This window comes from Cibotium barometz, chromosome 13 (assembly GCF_041138505.1).
Source record: "Cibotium barometz isolate CiBa-2024 chromosome 13, ASM4113850v1, whole genome shotgun sequence".
NCBI classification, from domain to species: domain Eukaryota; kingdom Viridiplantae; phylum Streptophyta; class Polypodiopsida; order Cyatheales; family Cibotiaceae; genus Cibotium; species Cibotium barometz.
The window spans coordinates 11,110,051-11,118,482 of record NC_141058.1 but is presented as its reverse complement, the minus strand read 5'-3'; positions in this window follow the sequence as shown (position 1 = coordinate 11,118,482).

Here is an 8,432-nt window from a genome sequence, read left to right as displayed (position 1 = left end):
TATTGTGGAATCCCTTGCATCTATTGGTGTGTCAGTAGATGATGATGATAAGGTGGAAGTCTGTCTACGTGGTCTCGGGCCATAATACAAGGCGTTCAAGACATCTATTCAGACTCCGAAAAACATTCCCAACTTTAACTAGATTTGGTGTCTATGCTGATTATAGAAGAGAAGAGCTTGGGTGAAAAAAAACCAACAGTCTTCATAAAATAAAAACAGTTTTCAGAGCAACAGGCCTTCTACACAAGTTCAAGAAGAGGACGAGGTAGAGGAGGCCGTGGACGCAGTCAAAGAGGTGGCCGAACAGGTAATCAGAATTATGGCTAGCAGCAGCAACAACAACAGTCGCAAAATACACAACAACAACATCAACAACACACAGGTGGAAGAGGCAAATTCAGAGGCAGGGGGAGTCAAAGAGGACGTGGAAATTGGGAAAGGTAATATAATGATGCACGTGAATGCTTTTATTATGGTAAGCCTGGACATGTGCAGGCAGAATGTTATAAGAAGCAGGCTGACATGCAAAATGGGAAAGTGCAGCAGAACAACTATGCATCCTCAAGCAGAAACAATGAGGATAATGAAAGGTTGTTTGTTATGCAGCATGTCGTGAATGCCATGTCTGAAAATGTTGAAGCAGCACAAAAAGATGATGTATGGTATGTGGATTCAGGTGCTTCGAACCACGTGACAAGTCATGGGGAGTGGTTCAAGGAGATGAAAAACCTTGAAAGACCACGTTTTGTGGAAACAGGGGATGACACTGCTCATCCAATTGCCCATGTTGGAGATGTGCCATTGTCTATGCAAGATGGCAAAGTGAAGTACCTTGCAGATGTACTTCACGTTCCAAACATAACAAAGAATCTGGTTTCAGTTGGCCAGATGATTGAGCAGGGTTTGCAGGTTCGGTTTAACCTTGATGGTTGTTATGTTGAAGACTTTAAAGACAAGTGCAGGTTGGTTGCAAAAGGCAACAGAGTGGGCAGAATGTTTACGTTGAATGTAGACATGCCTGAAATGAGTGCTGCAATGTTTGCAAATGATTCAGAGTGGGCAGAATGTTTACGTTGAATGTAGACATGCCTGAAATGAGTGCTGCAATGTTTGCAAATGATTCAGGAATTGTTGCAGACACAGACATTTGGCATAAAAGAATTGGACATGTGAATGTGCAGAGAATGAAGTTTATGCAGACTAAAGGAATTGTGACAGGGCTGCCAAAGTTTAAAGTGGAAGGTATGCAGAGAATATGTGAAGCATGCCAATTTGGAAAGCAAACAAAGCATGTATTTCCACATAACAGATATGCGAGTAGAAATGCACTAGATGTTTTGCATTCAGATGTATAGGGTCCTACGAAGACCATGTCTATGGGAGGCTACAGGTATTATGTGACATTCATTGATGACCACACAAGGAAAGTGTGGGTATATTTCATGAAGGAGAAGAGTGAGGTGTTCACTCACTTTCAGAATTTCAGAGTTTTGGTTGAAAAGCAAACAGGGAAATATGTAAAGTGCCTAAGGTCAGATAGAGGGGGAGAGTACTTCTCCAATGAGTTCTCTGCATTTTTGAAGACGAATGGTATTCGGAGACAGTTTACATGCAGATACACTCTGCAGCAAAATGGAGTTGCTGAGCGAAAAAACAGGCACATTGCTGAGATTGTGCGAGCATTGATGGAAGAGAATAATATGCCGCATAGCTATTGGGCTGAGGCTGTTTCTACAGCTGTATACATCATGAACAGGACTCCAACTGCAGCCATACATGATGTAACTCCAGAGGAGAGGTTTACTGGCAGAAAACCTGATTTGTCTCATCTGAAAGTCTTTGGATGCATTGCATATGTGCATGTGCCAGATGAGCTGAGAACTAAGCTGGATCCAAAAGCTGAAAAATGTGTGTTTATTGGATATTTCCTTGAGCAAAAGGGATACAGGTGTTATAACCTTGCTACACGTGAGTTGAGGGTAAGCAAGGATGTTGTTTTTGATGAGATAAGTAGCTGGTATGCTGCTGAAAAAGAACCTGTTGGGGCTGATGTGAGTGGAAGTGTGGTTGCACAGAATGCAAGTCAGCAATCACAGTCGTTGAGTGGACCAGGAGAGTCCTCATCTAGTGGGTCTGTTGATAGACCATGGAGTGGCAGCCTGCGTCATAATACAAGTCCTGCAAATGTGATTAGTACATCACGTAAAGGCAAAGAGAAAGTGGTTGAGCCCCTTAGTATGCCTGACATTTCTACAGGGCATTCTCATGTTGATGGAGAGTCTAGTGGCTCAGAGATGAGCCTTGATGAGGGAAGATCTGGGAGAGTGAAAAACCCTGTGCAGAGGTTTACATATGATGGTTATGTGGCACATCACTATGCATATATGGCAAAGGTTGTGCAAGTTGTAGAGCCCACATGCATTGATGAGGCTGTTGGAAATGTGTGTTGGGAGAAAGCTATGGATGACGAGATGAATGCACTATATGGAAATGAGACTTGGGATTTAGTGCAATTGCCTGAAGGCAAGAAAGCCATTGGATGCAAGTGGGTGTACAAAGTAAAACATAACAGTGATGGAAGCATAAACAAGTACAAGGCTAGATTGGTAGCCAAAGGATATGCGTAGACATATGGCATTGATTATGAGGAAACTTTCAGCCCAGTTGTGTCAAGATGGCAACAGTGAGAGTTGTGACAGCAGTAGCTACATCAAAGCAATGGTCTTTACATCAGATGGATGTAAAGAATGCATTCTTGCATGGGGATTTGCAAGAAGAGGTGTATATGTTGCAGCCACCTGGTTATGAGGATGTGGGTCACCCCGAGCATGTTTGCAGGTTGAAGAAAGCCTTGTATGGCTTAAAACAAGCACCAAGAGCATGGTCTGACAAGATTTTTGAATATCTTGTCACTATTGGCTTTCATGTAGCCAATGCAGATTTCTCGCTGTATGTGAGACATGGTGATAGAGGGGTTTGTGCTTGCTGTCATCTATGTAGATGACTTGATCATTATGGGGGACCATGATGCAGAGATCTTTGATGTAAAGATCTTGCTTAGACACAAGTTTGAGATGAAGGATCTGGGGGAGCTCAGATATTTCTTGGGCATTGAGGTGATTAGGTCACCACATGGTACTGGATTACTGCAGAGACAGTATGGCTTGGACATGTTATCCAAGTATGGTATGACAGGCTGTAAGCCTATTTCCGTGCCATTGGATCAGAATGGCAAGTTAAGTGCAGATTCAGGAGAGATTTTGGAGGATCCTACTATGTATAGGCGTATAGTAGGAAGCTTGATCTATATGACGATCACCAGACCAGATTTGTGCTATGCTGTTGGGTTGGTGAGTCAGTTTATGCAGGTTCCACGGAAACCACATTTGGATGCATTGAGATGCATACTGAGGTATGTGAGGTCTACTTTGCATTGTGGACTATTCTATGAGACTGGGACAGAGATATGTGTACATGGGTACACAGATGCTGATTGGGCTGGTAGTATCTCAGATATAAGATCTACCAGTGGCTTCATGTTTTCTTTGGGGAGTGCTGCTGTGACTTGGAGTAGCAAGAAGCAGCCTACGGTTTCTCTATCCAGTAGAGGGGCCAAGTACAGAGGAGCTGCTATGGCAGCATGTGAGGTAGCTTGGTTGAGAAAGCTACTTGCAGATTTGGGTCTATCAATGGGATAGACAAGTCATTTTCTGTGACAACATTAGCAGTATACACTTGGCCAAGAACCCAGTTTTTCATGCTCACACGAATCATATAGAGGTCCACTACCATTTTGTCAGAGAGAAGGTCTTGGCAGGAGACCTTGACCTTGTTTATGTCAGCACACAGGATCAGGTAGCTGACATCTTCACCAAAGCATTGGGTACAAAGAAGCTCCGCAGATTCAGGGCTTCGCTTGGTGTACATGAGATGGAGTTGAGCTCGAGGGGGAGTGTTGAGATATCGAGCTCATCTAGTGAGGCAGTGGACACTGATGACCCGCCTGGGGGATAGGCCCCACACTTACACCACTGGCATGGTTGGTGAGATCATGGGTGATATGTGGCCAGTGGGATGACAGGTTGTGTGACAGCCATTCTAGAGACTGGCATAGTTATAGCGCCAGCTCATTTAGTTGGGTTCACACTATAGAGAACCCTCGTATGTATTGGTTGAGTACCTTTCATATTATGTGTACTCTTATCTTTGTATATGGTGTGTTGAGTGTTGAATGAAGTAGAAGAAGATTTTCAGCCTCTCACCTTGTGTGTTCTCTATTAGGGTTTTGTGAGTGTGTGTGTGCTTGCAAGAGCTCAAGCTCTCTTCTCCCCTGCATTTTTTCAGTCTCCAGTAGTTGGATCCTCGCGCGTGGCCCCACAACCATCCACACCACTGTCACGAGTGCCACAATCACACCAAGAGCATACATCTACATCGTCTCAAGTGCAACGTGAGAGGCGAACAAAGAGACGTCTTGACATTATGCATGATGTTCAAGAGGGAGACCCCACAAATGAAGATCAAGAGATAGACCCTCCAGAGCATCTTCAAGAGGGGGAGGTGTAAGGACAACGTGACATCATGGACATGACTAGTAAGAGTACTTTCCATCGCAAATTTATTTTGAGAAGTGTGTGCTTTCGAAATGCATCTCATTTTTTGTCTTGTTTACTTGCAGGTGAGATGTTTTTCACACATATTACTGGTAGATGTCCACACTCTTTCGGAGGGCTGAGATAGGTAAAAAGAATAATTTCACCATATAATTAGTTTTCCAAGTTATACTTACAAAAACCAAACATCATAAATCTTTTATGTAGTGTGGAAGAATTCTTGATGAAGATTCCCAAGGCTCTATCTCATAGAGGTGCTCCCTCAGATACAGTGGCTCTCCTCATATGGGTTGACTTTCCTATACGTTTACAGGTTGTTGATGTAGATACGGATGGGTGTCCCTCATGGAATCAAGTCTCTTCATCATTGATACGTGCCACACTCAGTTTTGTTGGTTTGTTTGTGGGCTGATGAGGGTTGGTTTGTGTGTTTGAGTCTAATGGATCAACTTCCTAAAATATATTCCATGGGAAAGAAAGTTGGATTGGTCATGCATCGAACAATGTCTTTTCATGTGGATTCAAGTTATTTGTATGAGAATGGAGAACGGGTAGGTCATAATCTCTCAAATATTTCCCTTTATGTATACATGTTATGTGGTATAGATATCCAAACATAATGTTTTCTCGTTATGGTAGGTGGATACATTGGCACTTAGTATGTTCTATGCATAGCACTCATCCAATTTTCAGATTCCTTTGCTTCATCAAAGGAGATAGATTCCTCTTCATTGGGAGTTCGATCTCTTACAAGCACACATACACTCTCATAAACCTTAGAAGAAAACACACACAGTGAGAGGTTGAAAATTTTTGTTCTTCTTCTTTAACAAAAGAGGTCTTTAAAGGAGATAAAGTGACTAACACACACTAGAGTATATACAAGAGGTCCATAATGTGAACACACTAAAGTGGAGTGGGTAGGTGTGGACTAGTGCAACTGTAGAATCTTTTGCGAAGATATGTCGGTGCCATCTACCAAACCCACCAGTGATGTAAATTATGTTGAATGGTCACGCATGCGGCTTGTGAGTGTCATGTCATGTTGATCTTGACACATACTTTTAGACTCCTCAATTTTCCTTTTTTCCTCATCAATAGCAGTGATGAGAACAATTTTACCAAAAAACACCATATTAGATAATTTGGAAAAAATCGCATTCCCATTTGAAAAATGGATCATGGTGAACTTGTCCAAAATTTTCTCAAAACCCCCTCATATGAAATATCATCAGAAAGAACTTGAAGAGTAGAATCTAGATCTAGAATCTTCGACAAATTTGGAGTTTCCATGTTTAAGATGTATCAAAAATTAAATGGAGTGATTGATTCCCAAAATATGATATTTTTTCCAAATTATCTAATATTGACTTAAAACTCCTTTTACAAGGTATAAGGAGTTATTTGTACATGTTACAGTGTTTCCTTGTGGATCAAATTCAAGTGATGAGAAAAACCTACAATGAGAAGTAATGTGCTTACTAGTACCACTATCAAAATACCAAACATGTACATCTACAACTATGCATACATCCATATGCGAAGGATCATAATTGCGTTACACAATGAAAGCCTAATCATCATGTGCATAGTTTGTAGATCCTTTGTTTTTATGCATTGGATATTGATACATCAGCTACTCCATGCCTGAGTCTTTCTTTTTCTCCTTCTCCAACCGTTTATTGCACTCATTAATGTAGTGACCAGGTTTCTTGCAATAGTTTCATTTTTCCTTTTTCTTTGGCTTGTTGCCTTCATTTTCTATAGGCTTGCCCAATGACACTGATTTTGTCTTGTAACTACCCTGAGGAAAGGATTTACCTTTGGTTCTTTGTTGATTGTTAGAAAAAGCCTAATCTCTTGTACACATGACAAATGTGTTTTGTATGGATTGTTCTTCTACAAGAGCACAAAAAAAAACTCCTCAAACTTCAAGGCATTTGGATTTCCTTTCATCATGAGTGTGATGGTAGAAGAAAAATCTTAATATACGCGTCCGGCAACACAGACAATAGGCACCAATAAACTATAAGGATATATTTCAACAAAAATGGCCAACTGCTCCTTAAAATCCTTGATTTTTATAAGGAAATTGTCCATGGAGTCTCCCTCATACGTATACTCTGACTCTGATTGTTTGCGTATATAGGCAACATGTGCTTCATTACGTACCTAGTATAATGACGCAAGTGAATCCCAAGCATGTTTACCAGTCCTGCATGAACGAATGTGAAGAATGATATGCCTCTTAACTGAAAAAGAAAGTAATGCATGTGCTTGCACATCTCTTCCATCCCACTTTGTTTGTTCCTGTGTAGGAGGTATGCTATGATATGGTAATGCACCATGTGAAACTGAGTCTGTGTCTCTAGATGTTCCTTTTGCATTATGTTCATCAAAGGAACCATGATGTAGATGTAACTTCTACATCATCATCAGAGGAACTAGCACATTTCTCAATACCAACCACAACATTCCATAGCTCTTTGGCTATCAATACATGCGGCATCATATGGGACCAATATAGGTAGTTGGTCTCGTCAAGCTTATCCTCAACAAATAACATCCAAAATATATCATTGTGTGCCATTTTTGATAATACCCAAGCAAGTAATCATATACTTTGCAAAGTGTTGAGTGCTCTTTCATGCAACCAAGGTGGCTGCTAATAAGGTTGCTGACAATGGAGACCTACAAGGTGTAAGAAATGTAGAGTATAGTGAGTAGAAATTTTACTTATAAGATGTAGAGATCTCGTGAAGCATGTATATGCTTTCTTGTGTATCTACACACTAGTCTGAAGTGGATATGAAAAAACTACTCTAGAATCCGATAAAGAATAGTGCAAATCCGGTCCCCGAAGATGTTTGTAGAAAATTGAAAACCACACGAACGGCCCCCAAAACATGCCCGAAACAAAAATCTAACCGTAAAAGCATAATAAAAAGTACTACACACTTCACGGTCCTCTTTATTCTACCAAATGAGCTCCTTGATCTGGTTTAAGAAGATAAGAAACTCGGGGTGAAGGGTAGGCAACAACACATGGGGGCGAGGAGTTTATGCTCTGATACCAAATGTTGGAAATAGGGTTGTAGGTATACACACACATACACATAGTGGAGAAGCTCAAGGGAACACAAAATGAGATAATGGACTGATGAGTGACGAATATGTGTTGTACAAAGAAGATAAGTATACCCCAAGATGGGTGTATACTAGCATGGGGGAAAACACCTCCTAAAGAGCGAAAAAGTGCCCCAGCTAGTCCTTGTGTGTTCACACACATCACTACCAAATATGGCCACATCACCCACACATGTATGCACTTTCATGTGCACACATAGGCATGTACATGCATGTATAACACGTATGCACTTGCATGTACACATAGGCATGCACATGCATGTATAAAATGTACACACTTGTGTGCACATGTAAGAATGTACATGCATACACACACATGCACCTGCACATGCACTCACTCACATATGCACCCACATAGGGAGCGTGGCACACTCACAAACCCCTCACCCCCTCCTCCCAATACTTTTTTTAGGGTTCCATTTTAATTTTTTTAATTATATTTTATTTTTATTAAAAAAACCCTCCCTATTTTTATTTTCCCAAAAAAAGTAATAAAAAAAAGAGGTATGCTAGGTGTCCCCCTGATTACACAAGGCTAAAGAGGGGTTGGGGGCTCCCCCATTATGGCCATGGTGCCTGCATGCCTTCTCCCTTATGGCCTACCTAGGCTTAAAAGATGGGGGGAGGAGAGGATCTTGAGCTCTCGCAAGCACACACAGATTCACACAGCAA